Source organism: Sturnira hondurensis, unplaced genomic scaffold (genome assembly GCF_014824575.4).
Source record: "Sturnira hondurensis isolate 20B ecotype Veracruz unplaced genomic scaffold, ASM1482457v3 Scaffold0010600, whole genome shotgun sequence".
In the NCBI taxonomy this organism is placed as follows: domain Eukaryota; kingdom Metazoa; phylum Chordata; class Mammalia; order Chiroptera; family Phyllostomidae; genus Sturnira; species Sturnira hondurensis.
In genome coordinates this window covers 317,174-336,028 of record NW_028083231.1, presented here as the reverse complement: position 1 = coordinate 336,028, position 18,855 = coordinate 317,174, and the positions used below count along the sequence as shown (strand labels likewise).

The following is an 18,855-nucleotide window of genomic DNA, read 5'->3' as shown; positions in this document are numbered from 1 at the left end:
GTCCTGGTAGAGGAGACACTGGTATTTGGACATGCCTTTTTGTGTCTTGTTTGGGGCTGGAATTAGCATTTGGAAGAGTGAAGCTCAGAAGTTAAGTGAAGGCTGCCTAGCTAAGTCCATCTATTCATAGCCAACCAAAGGAACTCCCAATATGGGCCTAGGTGGAACCAAGACCAAGTCTGAAGAGACTGGGCTCTGCAAGAAAGGCAGGGTCAAGACCCAAGGTTCCAAGTCACTGCTGGCAGTTCAGCAGAGGGCACGTCAGGCCACTGCAGAACTAAGGGCTTCAAGGGTTTCCAAAGCCATCTCTGGCTCAGACCTCTCTGGTTACTGAGATGCTGCTTTCAGTGTGGAGGAACCAAGATAACCTTTGACATCTGTAGCCTCTCTGGACTGGGGACTCCATGGGCAGTCTGCTCAGGACCTTTAGAGGGACAACTATTACACTGGGAAGCCCATTGTTAATGGCAGCATATTGGAGGCTCTCCCTGGAATGCCTCCTATCCTCTGCCTGGCTGAGTCCCACAAGTCTCTACTTGACTGGCATCCAGGCCAGGTGAAGCCCCCATTGTACCCTCCCCCAGGCTCTCACCACACCTGCTCAGGGATTCCTCCACTGCTGACACTCTCCCAAGATTCCTGGCTCTTGTATCTGTCTCCCTCCAGATGGAGGAGTCCTCCAAAGCAGGGCCTGCTCACAACCTCCCTGTGACCCCTGCAGTGCCAGAATAGGCACTGGCACCTTGGAACCTACCTCTCCCTATTCAGCATGAGTGCTTCACAGAGTCAAGCTGAAGGGTATTAAAGGGAAGACAGAAGCTGCCGTGGGAGTTAACCAGAGGAGTCCTACACTATGATAAGCCACTAGTATGAAAACCTAGCAATGAGAAAACTGTAATGACCCAGGGCTGAAGGAATCCTCCAGGACCCAAGTTCATGGTCTGGGGGATAGTCAGGCTCCACCTATCAGCCTTCTGGAGCCAAACTTTGGCACCCTCTCAGCCTAACCTTCCTCCTCCAGTATTTGAACTGAATGAGGGTACTTAGGCCAGCCCACTCATAGTTCAGATAAGAGGGTCAATACTCAGGGAGGGCTGAGATTCATTCAAGCACAAAAGCCCAGCTTTTAGCCAAGATGGAGTCATAGGTAGATACACTTTGCCTCCTCACACAACCAACAACAAATTTAAAAACAAAAAAATAACCAGAACTGCCAGAAAATAAAACTGTGGAAGTCCAATAACCAAGGAGTTAAAGAAGAAACATTTATTCAAACCGGTAGGAGGGACAGAGATGAGCAGCTGGTGCAGAGAGGACTTGAGGCAAGGTGGCAGCTGGGGGACTGGGTGGTCCCACATTTGCATGCAGATAAACCAGGAGGAACAACTGGGGAGTGAGACAGGCCACGCAACCCAGGGTTCCAGTGTGGGGAAATAAAGCCTTAAAACCTCTAGCTGTAAAAATCTGTGGGGGTTGTGGTGGTGGTGGGAGAAACTTCCAGCCTCATAGGAGAGCATGTTGGACAGACCCACAGCATCCTAGAATATTCACAAACCCACCCAACTAGGAATTAGCACCACAAGGCCCCAATTTGCTTGTGGGAAGCAGGGAAAGTGACTGAAAGCCGGCAGAGAGGCAAACAAGAGGCATTTTTCCCTCTCAGACCCCTCCCCCACATACAACACCACAATGCAGTGATGTGCATTGCTTCACCCTGGCAAATACCTAAGACTCCACCCCTCACAATATAACAGGCACACCAAAACAAAGAAATATGGCCCAAATAAAAGAACAGATCAAAACTCCAGAAAAGGAACTAAGAGATGAGGAGATAGATAACCTATCAGATTCAGAATTCAAATAACTGGTAATCAGGATGCTTACGGAAAATTTGAGTATGGTCACAAAATAGAGGAAGAAGTACAAGCTATGCAAAATGTAATAAAGCAAAATATACAGGAACCCAACAGTGAAGGGAGGGGAGCCAGGACCCAAATCAACGATTTGGAGCAGAAGGAAGAAAGAAACATTCAACCAGAACAGAATGAAGAAATAAGAATTCAAAAAAAATGAAAGGCTTAGGAACCACCAGGATAACTTTAAGTGCTCCAGCATCTGAATCATAGGGGTGCCAGAAGGAGAAAAGGAAGAGCAAGAAATGGAAAACTTATTTGAAAAAATAATGGAGAACTTCCCCAGTCAGGCAAAGGAAAGACTTCCAGGAAGTCCAGAAAGCTCAGAGAGTCCCAATAAAGTTGTGCCCAAGGAAGCACACACCAAGGCACATCATAATTACATTATCCAAGATTAAAGATAAGGAGAGAATCTTAAAAGTCATGAAAGGCAAGGACCTACATCCAAGAGGACTCTATCCAGCAAAGCTCTCATTTAGAATGGAAAGGCAGATAAAGTGCTTTCCAGATAAGGTAAACTTAAAGGAGTTCATCATCACCAAACCCTTAGTATATGAAATGTTCAAGGGACTTATCTAAGAAAAAGAAGATGATAAAAAATATGAACAGTAAAATGACAACAAACTCACAACTCAACAACAAAAAACAAAAACAAAACATACTAAGAAAACAACTAGAAGAGGAACAGAATCACAGAAATGGAGATCACATGGAGGATTATCAGTGCGGAGGGAGAGGGTGGAGAGTGGGGGAAAAGGTACAGGGAATAAGCATAAATGGTAGGTACAAAATAGACAGGGAGAGCTTAAGAATGATATGGGAGAAGCCAAAGAACTTATATGTATGACCCACAGACATGAACTAAGGGGGAGGAAATGCTGGTGGGGGCATGCAGGGTGGCAAGGAATTAAGGGGAGAAAAACAGGACAATTGTAATAGCATAATCAATAAAATATACTTTAAAAATAACAAAGGCCCATTCGTGAAACAAGAACTATTACAATGACAATCCCTTTCTGGACTTTTCTGTCCAGTTTCTTCCAGAAGACTTTGGCCCTCTCAGTCACTTCCAGGTTCCTGTGCTGAGGAAAGGAGTGAGGGAGGGACACTGACAGGAATGAATTACTTGGCCACTGGAGACAAGATATGTACTGTTATGGGTTGGGTTGCATTGTTTCCCCCCAAAAGATTATATTAATGTCCTAACCTGCAGTACCTGTGAATGTAAGCCAATTTGGAAACGGGGTCTTCATAGATGTAATCAAGTTAAGATTAGGTAATTTAGGTGGGTCCTAATGCAATATGATGGTGCTGTTGTGAGAAGAGAAAACAGAGACACGGACACATGAGATAGCCATGTGGACTTGGAGGCACAGATTGGAGTGATGTGACCATGAGCCAAGGAATGCCTGTAGCCACCAGAATCTGGACGAGGTGGGAAGGATTCTCCCTTAGAGGCTTCTGAAGGAATGGCCCTGCTGACACCTTGATTTCAGACTTCTGGCCTCCAGAACTGGGAAATGTCTGTTGTTTTAATTCCCTCAGTGTATGGTGCTTTTTTTGTGGCCTCCCCAGGACACTCTGAGACATTTTCATGAGCGTCTCCTAGAAGGCTCACAGCAAGTCAGAGGCAGAGGCCTGACCATCTTCCCATTCCAATGTCAGTGCCCCTGTGTTGCCATTCCTGACCTGCTGCTTCCACCCAGTCATGAATAAAAAGAACTCCTCAGCTTCAAAGCACTTTGGACATACTAATTAACTCTTGGTTAATTGGATGAAATAACACGAAACTCTAGTGACATCATCTCAATTCTATGCCCAGATCTAGCCACAAGCTAAGTCTGGTAACTGCTGGGCTATGAGCCTCATCTTGTGGTAACATGTTGTGCCTCTCACAACTGTTCCATGGAACACTGGCCAGGAAGGACCTCTACCCCTCTCAGCTCCACTGGCTTCAGAATAGCCAACTTTAGGGGACTCCTAGCCAATCAAGCACACATGACCCAAACGGTTTCTGTGATTAAGCATGTGTGTCAGTGTGTATGTGCCACATACCTCTGCACTGTCCCACATCGCTGAAATGGTCTTACAGGCAGCTCTAAACAACAGCCTACAAAAACTAAGTTGTGCCTTCAAATGTTCCACACAATGACCTTCTGGGGCTCTATGACCCTCAGGGCCTATGCACCCCCTGTTTTGTAGAACCCAGAAGAAGAATTCATCTCCCCTTCATGTTTAGGACCCCAGGAGGTGAGCAGGACATGAAGTGGAAAAGTAGCTGCTTACAAGCCTGGAGGTAGGCCAAATCAGAGTGAGGAGAGTTTCAGACCGAGGCTTGTAGGTCATGGCAGGGAGGGGCAGGGCTGGGGCTGTCTTTACTGCACTAGGGTCCCCAGTAGATAGACAGTGCACAGGCTGTGGTGCATGGAGTCAGAGGACCGGGATTGCATGCAGTCCTGCCTTTGACTCTGCCATGGGTGAACCTGGATGACAGCAACAGCCCGGTCCCAGATCTCCCTGACTCCACTGAGGCTTCCCTTCATCCTTTATCCAACAGCTGGGGGCTCTGACCACCAGCCAGGTCTGCTTTTGCCCTCACCTGTGTGTTCCAGCAGGTGGACTGGAACACCATCAGTGGTGCAAAGGCCATCATTGTTCGATAACAAAGAAAGGAAGGCCATCCCTGATCAATTCTCTTCTAATCTGTCAGCTCATGAAAAACAAAACTCTGAATTTGGTGCTCTTGTGTTTGTTTAACTTTGTATTGAAGCAAAATAGACACTAAAAAGAATGTCCACATCATATATAAGTATGCACCTTGATGACAGCTCACAAAGAGAACATATCTGTGTAAAAGCACCCCAGAAGCCTTCTGGCCAGGTCCCCTCCTGGTCACTACCTTCCCAAAAGTAACCACTATCCTGATAGCTAGCAGTGGAGGTTAGGTTTGCTCATCTTCACGTTTTACATAAATGGAATCACACAGTATGTACTCTTACACATCTGGCTTCTCTCCATCAACATTGGCATTGAGGCCTCATTCAAAGTCTTGTAGTTGTAGTTCATTCTCCCTGCTATGGAGAGATTACAGTACATGGAGACACCACAACTTACTTGTTCTTTCTATTCTAACAGGCATTTGGGGCTCCTTTAAGCTATTATAAATAGTGCTGCTATGGCTATTTCTGTGTATGCTTTTGTTTAACATATACACACAATTGTCTTGAGTGTATACCTGTATGAGTTTGCTGGGACTGCCATGACAAACTACCAGAGTTTGGGTGGCTTATACAACAAAAATGTAGCACCTCCTAGTTCTAGAGCCTGGAAGTCCAAGATCAAGGTATTGGAAGGTTCAGTTTCTTCTGAGGCCTCTCTGCTTGCATTGTTGATAGTCATTTCCTCCCTGTGTTCTCATATCATCTTCCCTCGTAGTGTCTGTGTCCTGATCTCCTTATAAAAAACTATATTGAATCAGGGCCCACTCCTGTGATTCATGTCACCTTAATTAGCTCTATAAAGACCCTACCTCCAAATACAGTTACTTTCTGAGGTACAGGATGGCTGAATACTTCATTACATGAATTTCATAGGGTACATAATGCAACTCATAATAAAACATGAAAATATATTGCTAGGTGGCAAAACATGTATATTCCATTTTAATAGAGAAGGTCCAACTGTTTTCCAAAGTAGTTTTACTCTCCTTCCAGCAATGTATGAAGGGTCTAGTCACCTCTACATCCTTGCCAACAGTTGGTATTGTCTTTTTAATTTTAGATCTTATGATTTTAATTTTCATTTTCCTGAGAACTAATGAGACTGAGCACCTTTTCACATGCTGAACCATTTGGTTATGCTCTCTGGTAAAGTACCTGTTCAGATCTTTTACCCACTTTCCTATTGGGTTGTCTAGTGTCCATCTTTCTTGTTGATCTATGCAAGCTGTTCATTTCTTTCTTTGTTTGTTTGCTATGTTCTAGATGAGTGTTTTGTTGGAATTCTGTATTGTGAAGATTTCCTCCCACATTTGGGGTGGCCTCTCATCTTCTTTGCACTGTGTTTCAATTAATGCAGCTCTTTATTTTCATATAGTTCAATTTATCAATTTTTTATTTTATACTTAACAGTTTTTATGTCATGTTTGAGAAATTTTTCACTACTCCAAGTTTCCAAAGATAGCCTCCTATGTTTTTCTTTTCTTTTTGTTTTAATGGCAATGGTGTGTAATGGGTGCCTTGAACACCTCAAACCAATGGTAAGAACATGGGCTGTGGTGCCCTAGGATGTTCCATTCACCCAGGCTGGGTTACAAGGTAGCTCTAGGGAAGATGAGTATTGAAGGGTTTGTACGAGTTGTCTGTAGCTGTGAAAGGACATTGGCGACTATAAAGCTGGTTTTAGCAGGTGGACCTTCCTGAACTGTGATGCCACCTCTCTATAGGATCCCCTCCCCAAATTTACTTCTAGTTTCTACAAGAGGGGTTCAGTGGGACCACACACTCAAAGTAGCATGTATACACAGTGGCATGTGCATGTGACACTACAGGCACACCTGCACCAATAACTCACTGCCAGGCATCTGCTGAGCCAGGCCTGGGCTTGGCCTTGGTCCTGGCTCAGGGATGCAATACAGAGTGAGAAACAAGCCCTATTCTCACCACTATCTGTGATACAGTCACTTTCTTACTGTCTGCCCTGAACTGTGTGAAGTGGAGACTACTGGCTGCCCCCAGCCTCTGGGGACAGCTGGCCAGGGTGAGTTGAGTAAGAAACTCTGGAAAAACTGAAAAATTCAAGTGGGGCAGACATATAACTTACAGGACTAGAGCAGGACATAGCCATGATGCACCTGAGCAAGTACAAGCAAAGGTAGGTATGTAAGGTGACATAAAGTAACAGGAAGACACCTGTGGAAGGTGGTGATCTTTGATCTGAGACAGGAACAGGATTTAGATAAAGGAAGGGGTTTCCATGCCTGGGGATCAGAGTGACTTGGCTGGATGTGGGAGTACAGTCCCTATAGGGTCAGATCCTAAAGGCTTTGAACATCATTTAAGGATTTGCTTCTAGGTATAGGTAGGAGACGAAGAAGGGAAGTTGTGGGAATTGTCTTAACGTGACTGGTTGCCTATCACACACCTTGCCTTTGAGAAGTCTGGCAAGTTAAATTCTTGTTCCAGAGTCTGCTGGAAGCCCCTCCACTAGCTGAATGACCTTGGCAAGGCACCCTAACCACAGTTTCCTCAATCGTAGAGTGGGAGAGCTCTACCTGGTCCACGGGGTGGCTGAGACAAGCTGAGGACACCAGTGCACGCTGCACTGGGCTGGTGAAGGGCATGCCTGGCCTGTGTGGGCTGCATGTGCACGAGGCTTGGTGCCTGCACGGGGACTCAGTTGCCTCCAGCCTGTTGAGGACAGCGGTGCCCCATAGTTAGTGGTTGGACCTCAGAGAGATTGCCAGCAGTTTGGGTCTGACCCGTCAACATGTGTGAGTCCTGGTGCTAGTAGGCAGAGGGAAACACACTTCAGATCTGCCCAAGACCCTGGTGGAGGGCTTCCATGGTGCAATGTTGGGCAGTCCTCCCACTTTCCTGTATGTTTTTCTTCAAAAATGTTTGTTGTTTTACCTTTTACATTTAAATCTGTCTCTCCAGTCTGTCTGGAACTATTTTTTAAATATGATGTGATATGTAGTAGGGATCCACATACATTATTTTTCATATAGGTACCCAACTACATGATGCATCCTTGTACAGGTGTCATCTAGGTTATATTAACTTTGATTGCCCTAACTGATAGCCAGTTTCTTCCCTGTATAGTTATATCTTCCTCCTTACACAATTAATAAACAATCTTCAGGAGATAATTCAAAACCATGCAAATAATTTGTATAAAACTTGCCCCTCCCCTAGATTTAGTATCCATTGATGATTTTTGCAATGATTTCAAATTGATAAGAAAAGTGTTTTTAATGTCATATAACAGATATTTACTGCCCTGCACTGTGGTGCTAGCATTTCATTAGATTCTCAAATACTTGCTTGTTAAACCTTCTATTATAACAGTAAGAGAGCAGGTCTGAGCCTTAAAGCATTAATCAGGCAACAATATTTTAAACTGTTTGCCATATTATTTCCTCTTTATAGTAATGTTTTTATGGCTACATTCTATCTATGACAAATGATACTAATTCTTCATTTATAATAGTAACATCAAGCTTACTTTTTATGTAAAAGTATGTGAATTTTAAAGAGTCAATTTAAGTAACACATTGTATATGTGGTGCTTGGACATGAGGAAGAAATGGGGTAAATAGCATGCCAGTGACTAAAGAGCAGGAAATACTGACCTCCAACAACATGGTCTAGCTCTTTAGAGAGACATGTAATATCCTCCCCAGTTCAGCTCTCACCCACCTTCCTAAGCTCACCTGTGGCAGGTGCCTCCTAAACATCATTCCTTATCAGACACATACTATAAAAGAGCTACATTTGCAGTGTTCAAGAAAATGAGCGAAAAATTCAAAAATATTGACAGAGAACAGGACTTAAATCATGCAGAGGTGTCCAACCTTTTGGTGTCTCTGGGCCACTCTGGAAGAAGAAGAGTTGTCTTGGGCCGCACATTAAACACATTGCAACACATAATCACAAAAAAGCCTCATAATGTTTTAAAGAAATTTACAATTTTGTGTTGGGCTGAATTCACAGCCATCCTGAGCTACATGCAGCCCACAGGCCACAGTTTGGACACCCCTGTTAGAGGATACCCTCTGACAACAATGAAATTAAGCTACAAATTGACAGCAACAAGATAGCTGGAGAATCTTGGCGTGTTTGGAAATTAAGCAACATGCTTCCAAATAACTCTATGTCAAAAATGGTAATGGAGAGTAAAAAATATTTTGAATATTTTAGCCCTGGCTGGTGTAGCTCAGTGGATTGATCATGGGCCTGTGAACTAGAGGATCATGGTTCGATTCCCAGTCAGGGCACATGCTTGGGTTGCAGGCCAGTTCCTGGCAGGAGGTGCACAAGAGGCAACCATACATAGATATTTCTCTCCCTCTCTCCTTCCCTTCCCCTCTAAAGAAAGAAATAAACTCTTAAAAATATTTTGAGTATTTTAATAAGGAAAATACTACATATCAAAACTTGTAAGATACAGTCAAGATCATGCTTAGAGGGAAATTTTAGCCATAAATATGTGTGGTTGAAAAGGAGAAAAGGCTAAAATTAATGAGCTAAGTATATCCCTCTCAAGAACTTAGAAAAAAGGAGCAATAAACCCAAAGAAAGAAGGAAGGAAGGAAGGACACAAATTAACATAAAAGAGAAAATACAATAAATTTGTTGTTTGACAAGAGCACTTTAAAATTTCCCTGGCTGGTGTGGCTCAGTGGATTGAGAGCCAGGCTGCGCACCAAAGGGTCACTAGTTTGATTCCCAGTCAGGGCACATGCCTGGGTTGTGGGCCAGGTCCCCAGTGGGGGGCACGTGAAAGGCAACCACATATTGATGTTTCTCTCCCTTTCTTTCTCCTTCCCTTCCCCTCTCTCTAAAAATAAATAAATATAATCTTAAAAAAATAAATTACTTTTTAAAAGTAGTAAATAAAAAGTAAAAATTCAATCAGCAATTTAAAGTCCTCCCTACCACCTCATGATGGTCAATTTTATATGCCAACTTCACTAGGCTACAGTTACTCCATGAAATGCTCTTCTACATGTGGCAGTGAAGGTATTTTATAGATGGGGTTAAAGCACATAATAATTTGACTTTAAGGGAAATTATCCTGGATAATCTAGCTGGGCCTGATTCAGTTCATTGAAAGGACTCAACAGCATAACTAAGGCTTTCTTTATGAAGAAATTCTTCCTGTGGATAGCAGCTTCAGCTCCTGCCAGAGGGTTCCAGTCTGCCCTTTCTCACAGCCAATGCTATATATTTTGGGTTTCTGAGCCAGCCCCCACCATCATGTAATCCAGCTCCTGGCAATAAATCTCTTTATATATCTCCTACTGATACTGTTTCTCTGGTTGAACTCTGACTGATACTCTTCACCCCAAATAAAACTTGCAGGCTCAGATGATTTCAGAAGTGAATTCCAGCAACATTCAAGGAAAAGAGTCCAATCTTACAAAAAGAATGCTCTGTAGAGACTAGGAAAGTAAGGAAGGCCCCCTAATAGGAACAGAATGCAAAAGGAAAATGACAGACTAATCCCACTGATAAGCATAAATGCAAGAAGAAGCAAAACAAAAAACTCAACAAAATATTAGCCAAGTGACCATAAGCAAAAGATCTTATATCAGGATCGAGGGTATTGGTGCAGGGGTGCAATGGCAAACCCAGTCTCACAAGGCCAATGGTATTAATGTAAATGGTGAAATTCAGTTTGATAACAGCAGCACACCGACAGTCAAACTTCTAATGAGATGCATTTTAAATCAATGTGCACATCCTTCAGTTACCTTCCTATCCTAGGTGTCTTTGACACTTTCATGATATGGGCCCCAAGGGCTGAGAATCTAAGCTGAGGAAGATTTTTGGCCTCACAACTGTTTCAACTCCACCCCTGCATTTGTCCCCTGAAAATCCCCACCTCACTCAAGAGTCACAGTCCTCAATCTGCAGCAAACCTTACTTTCTGGGGACATTTGTTAAAGATGTGAATCATTGGACCTCATTGCTAAGCTGAGAATTAGGAGTTCTGCAGGAGGAGCCTGAGCAAGTGTATGTTTCAAAGGTTATCCCAGACCCTCCTACCTTCTAGGGCTTTGAGAGCCAAGTAGCTGTGTCCCCCAGGCACAAGTAAGTTATTCCTAAAAGGCTCTGGCTGCCTTGGATGGCTGTCCCAGCTCAGTCATTCCTTGACTGCATTGCCTTGGGCAACTGACCTCATGGCTCTGAGATTCAGTGTCATCATCTTAATCACTGTAGAATTCTGGCCTGTAGAGGATGAAAGGGTCACAGCTTTTATGCCTTCCAGGTAGGGCCCCAAATGTGTTGACCTCTGGGAAACAAGGGTGGATTTATTTGGGCAGTCTGTGCTCCAGTGGACCAGCTGTGCCTTGATCATTCCCAGAAGATGCAACACTTCTGCCAACAGGGCTCAGCAGGGTCTAAGCCACAATCTCCCCCTGCCCCCTCAACGAAAACACACAGCCATGGGGCATTTCCTGGAGGGTCTGTTGAGCTGTAGAGTTCACTGTCTTTGTAAGCAGTCAGATATTCAAGGTCAGGCTGACCAAATGCAAGTTGTCCCCTGACTTATTTAGAAATATGCTGATAAAAGCCAATCACCTATTTCTTTTTCAAATGTGGCATCCCACACAGATGGTTAAACTCTGGCATAAATGGCAGGTTGTATCAGTGTCTCTTATATTTAAAGCCTCTAGGATTCCAATAATTTAATTTTGACCAAAAGAAGAAAGTCTCCTTACAATGTTACAGAACAAAAAGGGGGCCAAGCACCCAGAGGATTTTCCTAAGATATTCACTAACTGAGTCACTTGGTATTGTGCCTGGCACATAGTAACCTGTCAATAAATATTAGCCTTACTATTAGTATGACTAGCATTGCTTTCACACATGCCCCTTGGTTCCTGATTCTGCATGTAAATGGCTAGTTGAGCGTGCTGAACCCAGTGAGGTAATAGACGAAGAAGTCAGGAGTCCACGTTCTGGAATAAGACAGCCAGGGTCAAATGTATCACTTGCTGGCAGTGTTATTGTGGGCTTCAGTCTTCTTATCTGTAAAATGGGAATCATCATAATATTTACCTTATAAGGCTGCTTTGAAGTCTGAATTGCCACCTTCTTTCTATGGATGGGTGAAATATTTTAACTCCTTCAAACTGAGGGAGGAAAGGGCTGGTGGGGGCATCTCTTGTTGAAGTTGGGAACAGAGGCCAGGGAAAAGGGAGATGAAAGTATAGCCCAGCCTACATCAAAGTGGCCACAAGATGAGCTAATAGAAGACAGAAAAATGTGACTCCATGTTTACTTAGCTTGATGTGGAGTCTTGACTTCATACAGAGGGGCCCCACCCATGCCATTTTCCTGACCTCTTCTCCTCCTTCCCAAGCTCCTGGAGCAGAAGGCCCCCTCTTTTACAGTTGGCTTATGGCATTTGAGATTCTTATCTCTATTTTAAAGCACATGCTGACCCTCTCCCCACCACCCCTACCCTTTTCCCTGGGGAAATATAATACATAAATAAAGACATTTGCCCTGGCTGGTGTGGCTCAGTGGATTGAGTGCTGGCCTGCAAACCAAAGGGTCACCGGTTCAATTCCCAGTCAGGGCACATGCCTGGGTTGCAGGCCAGGTCCCCAGTAGGGGGCATGTGGGAGGCAACCACACATTGATGATTCTCTCCCTCTCTTTCTCCCTCCCTTCCCCTCTCTAAAAATAAATAAATACAATCTTTTAAAAAAAGAAATAAAGGCATTTGTCTTGGGTTAAAAACTGTGAGCTGAACTTTTACATGCAAGGATAAGCTACAAAAAGCATTTATCTGATGGTGGGTTTTTTTACAGATTTTATTTATTTATTTATCTTTAGAGAGGAAGGAGAGAGGGAGAGAAACATCAATGTATGGTTGCCTTTTGTGTGTCCCCTGCTGGGAGTCGGCCTGCAGGGAACTGGCCTGCAACCCAGGTGTGTGCCCTGACTGGGAATCGAACTGTGATCCTCTGGTTTGCAGGCCTGTGCTCAGTCCACTGAGCTACATGATGGTGGTTTTTCAATGACAACAGATTCCCTCCTTCCTTCCCTCTCTTCTTCTCTCCTTCCTTTTTGCAGTCATTGACAGAGCAGTTCGTGTCCCCTGGGGCCACAGCCAGGGGCCAAGATCTGTAACTCGAAAAAGTGTTCAGCCACCCCAGGAAAACATGATTTGCATTCCACTTTCACCCCCTCCTTCCTTTAGACCTGAAACTCAAGGAAGAATGGAAATCCCCTCTAAATGGTTTAGTCTCTGCCATATCCAGGCTCCCCTCCAGTTTATTCTTTGCAGACTATCTCTTTCAATCTCCTCCCAATTTCCCTCTACCCTATCCCCACTGGCTCCCACCCCATCTCAGTGGCTCCCCCTCCCTCTGACACTAGTTCTTCCCTCAGGACTCAGTGACTTGTTAGGTCTCTTGGGCATTTTTGTCTCCCCCACTTAGGACCTGAGCCTGGCACAAGACATGCACCTGGGGCATGCATGTGAGCTACCTGAAGCCTGCCTCCAAGTGTCATTTCTCTGTCCTATATCACAAGAAGAGGGACAAGGTCTGGGGTTCAGGGTATATCCTCTGGGTGACTTCATACAATTTTATACAATTTGGATATTGGGATAATTTTGACTTTTAAAATGTAAATTTTAAAAGCACAGTTTAACCTGTTTTTAAAAAACAGCACATTCCCCCCCTTTCACTTTGCCAGTTGGGCTTATGTTTTTACTGGTGATTCAAGTGGAACAAAGAAAATATCCTTTTAAAACTCAAGCAAACTGAGTGTTTGCCTTATATTCTTATATATTGCCTTATATTGTCTTCAGGGAAAACAAACTGAAAAAAAAAGAAAACTCTGTATTTACTGGGCTTCTACTTGTGAATAAATACTATTTTCACACAAATGTTGTGTGAAAATAGGGACCAAATGCAGTAATCACACAAGGATAGCTAATGGCTGGCTCCCCTGCTATCCACGGTGTGATTAGTTGTGTGTGGGTGGGGGAGGGGTTGTACTGTGAAGTCCCACCACCAGGTTTCAGATTTATGTTTTGTGTAGCTTTTTTATTAAAGAGGAAGTATATATTTAAGAGATTGTCACCTCCAAGTTTCTCTTTGGAGAGGGACCCACTTGTCCATGGATACTGTCTTGGACTAGAATCCAGCAAGCAGTGTGAGCCCTGTGTGCCATTTGCTTGATGGACATGCTGGGCCACTGCAGAGTGGACAGTGATGCCGGGGGACACCCATTTGTTGCCCTCCGCTTTGAGTTACGAAACCTCGGCATTTGCAAAATGTCATCTCTGTTTTCCGTCTATACTGGAGATCATCCCATCCCATTGCTTCAGCATTTACTGAGTGCTTAGTACATGCCAGGACCCATGCCTGTTACAAAGAGGCAGGGCAGGAATGGGAGCTGGTTTCTGCATTCTAGAGGTCACAAGTTGTGAAGCAGACAGAGGAATACCACATGATGACCACATGATGTGCTCTGTGAAGGGAGCACATACGTCAACGTGGCAGTCACCAATACCTCAGAGGGACTACAGCGAAGAGAAAGCTCACCTTCAAGGAAAATAGCCTTCAAGAAAAGTACAACTGTAGACAGTTCCATGTGCATCCAGTCCCTGCTGTGTAGTCTCTATTTTAGATCAAATTAATTCTTTCTCAATTTGAGGTGACCCCAGATTCTGCTATACAAGTATATTGTAGATGAGTTCACATTCACCTCTACATTTCATCTCTACATTTTGCAGACATTTCTTCTTAGATCTGACCTTTACAGACTTCAACTGCTTTGTTAGAAACACAGGTTTATTATTGGAGTTTGCTGCCTCTGATAGTCAGTCCGCTCCTTGCCAGTGTTAGTGACTTCTTTCTGGACCCCTTGGGGGGCTGACTTCTCCTTCCAGCACATAACTTAGGAGAGCCCACAGCTGCAGGCTCTGTGGGGGTGACACATTACCCTTGGGCTCAAGGCAGCACCCAGAAGCAGAAAGAGCTCCCTTCTGGGCAGCCCAACTATTGGCCCTGGCTCTGCAGCTCCAAAGCTCCAAAGCTCCTCAGCCAGAGGTGGTCTGGCATGACTTGAGTGGGCTGCTTGTGAAGTCAGCAGGGGCCTCAGCACAGCTTGGTGGGTCGGGCTGGGCCAGCAGTGGTAGGGGCTGGCAGGGGTTGACAGGGTTGGGCGTTAAGAATAGCTCTTTTTTCTGTTTTGTTGTGTGTGTGTGTGTGTTTTATTATGAAAGTAATACTGTCATAAAAATTCAAAGAGTACAGAATGGAATAAAGAGAAAACTCCAAGTGCCTTCCCACTCAGCCCACACAAACTGACTGCCTAGCCTCAGCTGCTCAAATCAGTATCGTATAAAACCCTTCAGATACTTCCTAGCATATACAAACACAAATATAAGAATGTATTTTTTTGGAAAATCACTTTTTCACAAAAAGAGATACATACATTTAAAATATGAAACATTATAGAAAATATTAAAAACAGAAAGTAAAGGTAACCCAAACCCCGTCTGCCTGCCTCCAAGTGTTTCCCCCTCTTGTTTAACAATATATTACAGGCATTTTTAATGTTCATAACTAGAGACCTATAATCATCATCTTGATCAGCTGCGTATTACCCTGTTCTAAATTTTGAACATACCAATTGATAAAAACATAGACTGTTACCTGTTTTAATATAGAGAAATCATTGTAATGAGCATACCACTACTTATGTTTCTCACCCACCTGATGCTGTTGCCACCTAAACATAAATTCTAATAATACAACTCAAAACTGCAATGAGCTAACACTTTGCATCCACTACATTGGCAAGAGTAGCATATCTGACAACATCAAGTGTTGACAAGGATAAAGAGCACTAGGCATTCTAACACATTGCTGAAAGAAAAGAAAATGAATGTTCTGTTATCAGGTTTGAACATGCACATATCCTATAAGCTCATTTTTCTGCTCCTGGGTATCATCCACCCCTAGACCTATGGATTCCAAGAGTTATTTCCCCATAAGTGGCATCAGCATCAGCTGGGATCTTGTTAGAAATGCAAATGATTCCTAAAAAATTCTGAGCTCTGTGAGTGAGGTCCAGCAGTATAACCAGCCCTCCAGAGGATTCTGATGCCCACCAAAGTTGGAGAACAATTTGTCTAGAGAATTATTTGCCCAAGTGGCCAGGAGATGTGTATAAGAATGTTCAGAGCAGTGTTGTTAACAACAAAACAACCACAAATTCACCAAATAGTGGAGCTAGGGAGAAATGGGGAGATTTTTCTGGATCTATTGGAATGGTGGGGCTAGGTTTCCTGACAGTAGGATGTGAGGGGTGATAAAAAGTAGAGTCAGGGATCACACCAAGGTTTTTGGCCCAAGCACTTAGAAGGATATGTAGCTATCAAATTTGGTGGGGACAGCTACAGGAGGAATGGGTTTAGAAGGGATGATAAGGACTTTGGTTTGGGACACCTAGTATAATGTCTAGTAGGTATGTAAATATAGATACTGAATAAGCCTTGGGATATAGGAATTTGGAATTCAGAGGAAAGGCCTGAGTTGGAGATGTAATTTTGGAGTCACCAACCTTCAGATGGTATTTAAAGACATGAGATGTCTAGAAATCACCACAGAAACAAGTATCATGGCAAAGAGTTCCAAAGACTGAGTCCCAGGTCCCAGGTCCTAAGAGGTTGTATGAGGTAGAGACAATGAGAAGGGGCCAAAGGAGACTTAAAAGAAGCCAGTGAGGTAGATGGGAAAGCAGAAGAGTGAGGTGTCCTGGAAGCCAAGGGGAAAGTGTTTCCAGAAGTGTTTCTTATGTGAAATGCTGCTGACATGTCCTGAAAACTGATCATTGGATTTAACAACATGCAGGGCACTGGTGGCATTCGCAAGAGCCATTTCTGTGGAGTGCTGGAAGAGATAGAAAGAAAGAAGAGAAATCAGAGACAAGGAGTGTAGATAATTTTTTTCAGGATTGTTACGGGAAAGGGTAGAAGAGAAATAAATGGAGAGTAGCTGGAAGAGAAGAGGGGATCAAGAAAAAGCCTTTTTATGGTGAGAAGAATTATAGAAGGATCCAGCCAAGAGGAAATCCTTGATGACTCAAGGGAAAGGAAGAAATGTTAGCCGGATGTCCCTGAGTAGATGGCAAGAAATAGGATCAAGGGCACAAGCAAAGAATTTGACCTTTCATTCCAAGTCAGTACAGCTCATCTGGAGAACCAGAACTGAGGATGGAAGGCACAGATTATGGTGCTGGCTGGTGGTGGGTAGATGTTTATGTGCATTACATATGACATACTATACACATGTATCATTTATATATCAGATAATAAAATAATTTTAAGTGCCAGTATTGCTGAATCGAAAGAAGTCCTCATTGTTCATTTTGTTACTTATCTCCCCATCCCAGAAAGGTCAGCTCGCACCTCTATGGCTCCTGGAGCATGGGAGTAACCATTTTCCCACACCCCAGGTAACCCAGGTTTTTTTGCAAATACATTTTAATTGTTGCCTATCTGATGGAAGGGGTGGGAATAATTGCATTTCCTTCATATGTTAATGGACTTCAGCAAGTCTTCCTTTGTGAATTGTCTGTTCCCTTCCTTGCCCCCATTTTCCTATTGCTTGCTTTGATAAGAGCCCTTTTTTATTTTAGGAAGATTAAGCCTTTGGCTGTCATATGTGGTAAAGATAACTCTTCATTTGTCATTTGCCTAATAACAGTTATGGTGAGTTTTGCCATACAGAAGTTTTTAATTTCTCTGTCTTTTATGGTTTCTGGTTTTCATGACATACTTAGAAAGGCTGTCCCCACCCCAAGATTCCTTCTAGTACTTTTATGGTTTTATTTTTTACATTAAATTTCTGAGCCATCTGCAGTTTATTTCTGTGTGGAGTATGAGGTAGGAAATCCAATTCTTCCCCACAAGGCCAATCATTCCAACATCATTTATGAAATGGCATACTTTTAATCAACTGATTTGAAATGTTACCTTGATCATAAACTGCATTTGAAATTAACTTTTATTTCTTCCTTTATTCATTTTGCAAATATTCCTTGTATGTCCACTCAGGCACATACCAGGTACTTGGGTGAGTGGGCAAGCATGAGATGTGTTTCCTATATACAGGAGGAAGAGAGGCCAAAGTCAGGAAACAGTGACTGTATAGGGTTATGAGTGCGGGGGCAGAAGTGCACCCCAGGAAGGGACACTTAACTGGGTCTTAGTGGTTAGGGATTACTTTCTGCTACATGCATGAGTACAGTAGGAGTTAACCAATGCAAGAGAACCTCAGTCAAAAGTAAGATTTGGAGACAAAAAAACAAGGCTCATGTGGGAATCAGCAGAAACTCCAATGTGGTTTCAGTGTGTTGGGAGTATGGAGCTTGAGAGTTTGTAGAAGAGATGAGAGCTACAGCAGGCACCAGACCTGGACAGGAAGAGGGAAAGGGGAGTCTCAGATGGCACCCCAGTTTCCAGCTTGGACAGCTGGGTGAATGCAGTCGCCTTATTGCTCAGACAGAGAACACAAGGTGGGGGGCTACTCCAGCTGATTTGTAGAGAGTAGATGCAGTGGGCAAGAGTGGAAGCTGGGTATGAGAGAGGAGGTCCAAGAGGATACTGGATGGACTAGGATGGTGGTGAGAGTGGAAATAGGCAGGGTGTATTTTGGAGATAGAGCTGCAATCAGGACTTGCTCATAACTGGATGTGAAAGATGAGGGAAGGGGAGAAAATCAAATGAACAACCTAAGCCTTTGACCTGCATACCTGGGAGGTGCTACTGATGGAGATAAGGAAGACTTAGAAGAGAGAGGTTTGGAGGGTGTAGGGTAGGGAACAAGAGCTTTGCTTGAACATGTTTAGTTTGAGTTGACCCTTAGACATTGCAGGGGAGGAAAAAAGTTTCCTTGACCCTCATAGAATCTCTGGCTGAGTCTGAAAATTAGACTGACAAAGACAAATTAACAGGAGAAATGTGTATGATATATGCTACTTCGTGCACATTTAATGTAAATTTTTCATGACATGGAAACTTTCATAAGAAAATAAAGGCCATCCCCCCAAAATGATTAAACATGAGTGTTTTTATACCAGGTTTGAAGAAGAGTGTAAATTTGTGGAAAAATATAATAGGATAAAGAGTTTGAGCTGAGTGCAGCAAGCTGGGGGAACTTGGCAAGGCCTGTTTGTTCAGATCC

At 43.5% G+C, this 18,855-nt stretch overlaps 1 non-coding gene across 1 annotated transcript; it reads left to right on the top strand.

Annotated features, from left to right (window-relative positions):
- The first annotated feature begins 13,329 nt into the window (after positions 1 to 13,329).
- LOC118996057 (small nucleolar RNA SNORA27) lies at positions 13,330 to 13,456 on the top strand. Its single transcript, XR_005068416.1, has one exon. It is a non-coding gene; the product is annotated as a small nucleolar RNA SNORA27 (small nucleolar RNA).
- The last annotated feature ends 5,399 nt before the right edge of the window (positions 13,457 to 18,855 follow it).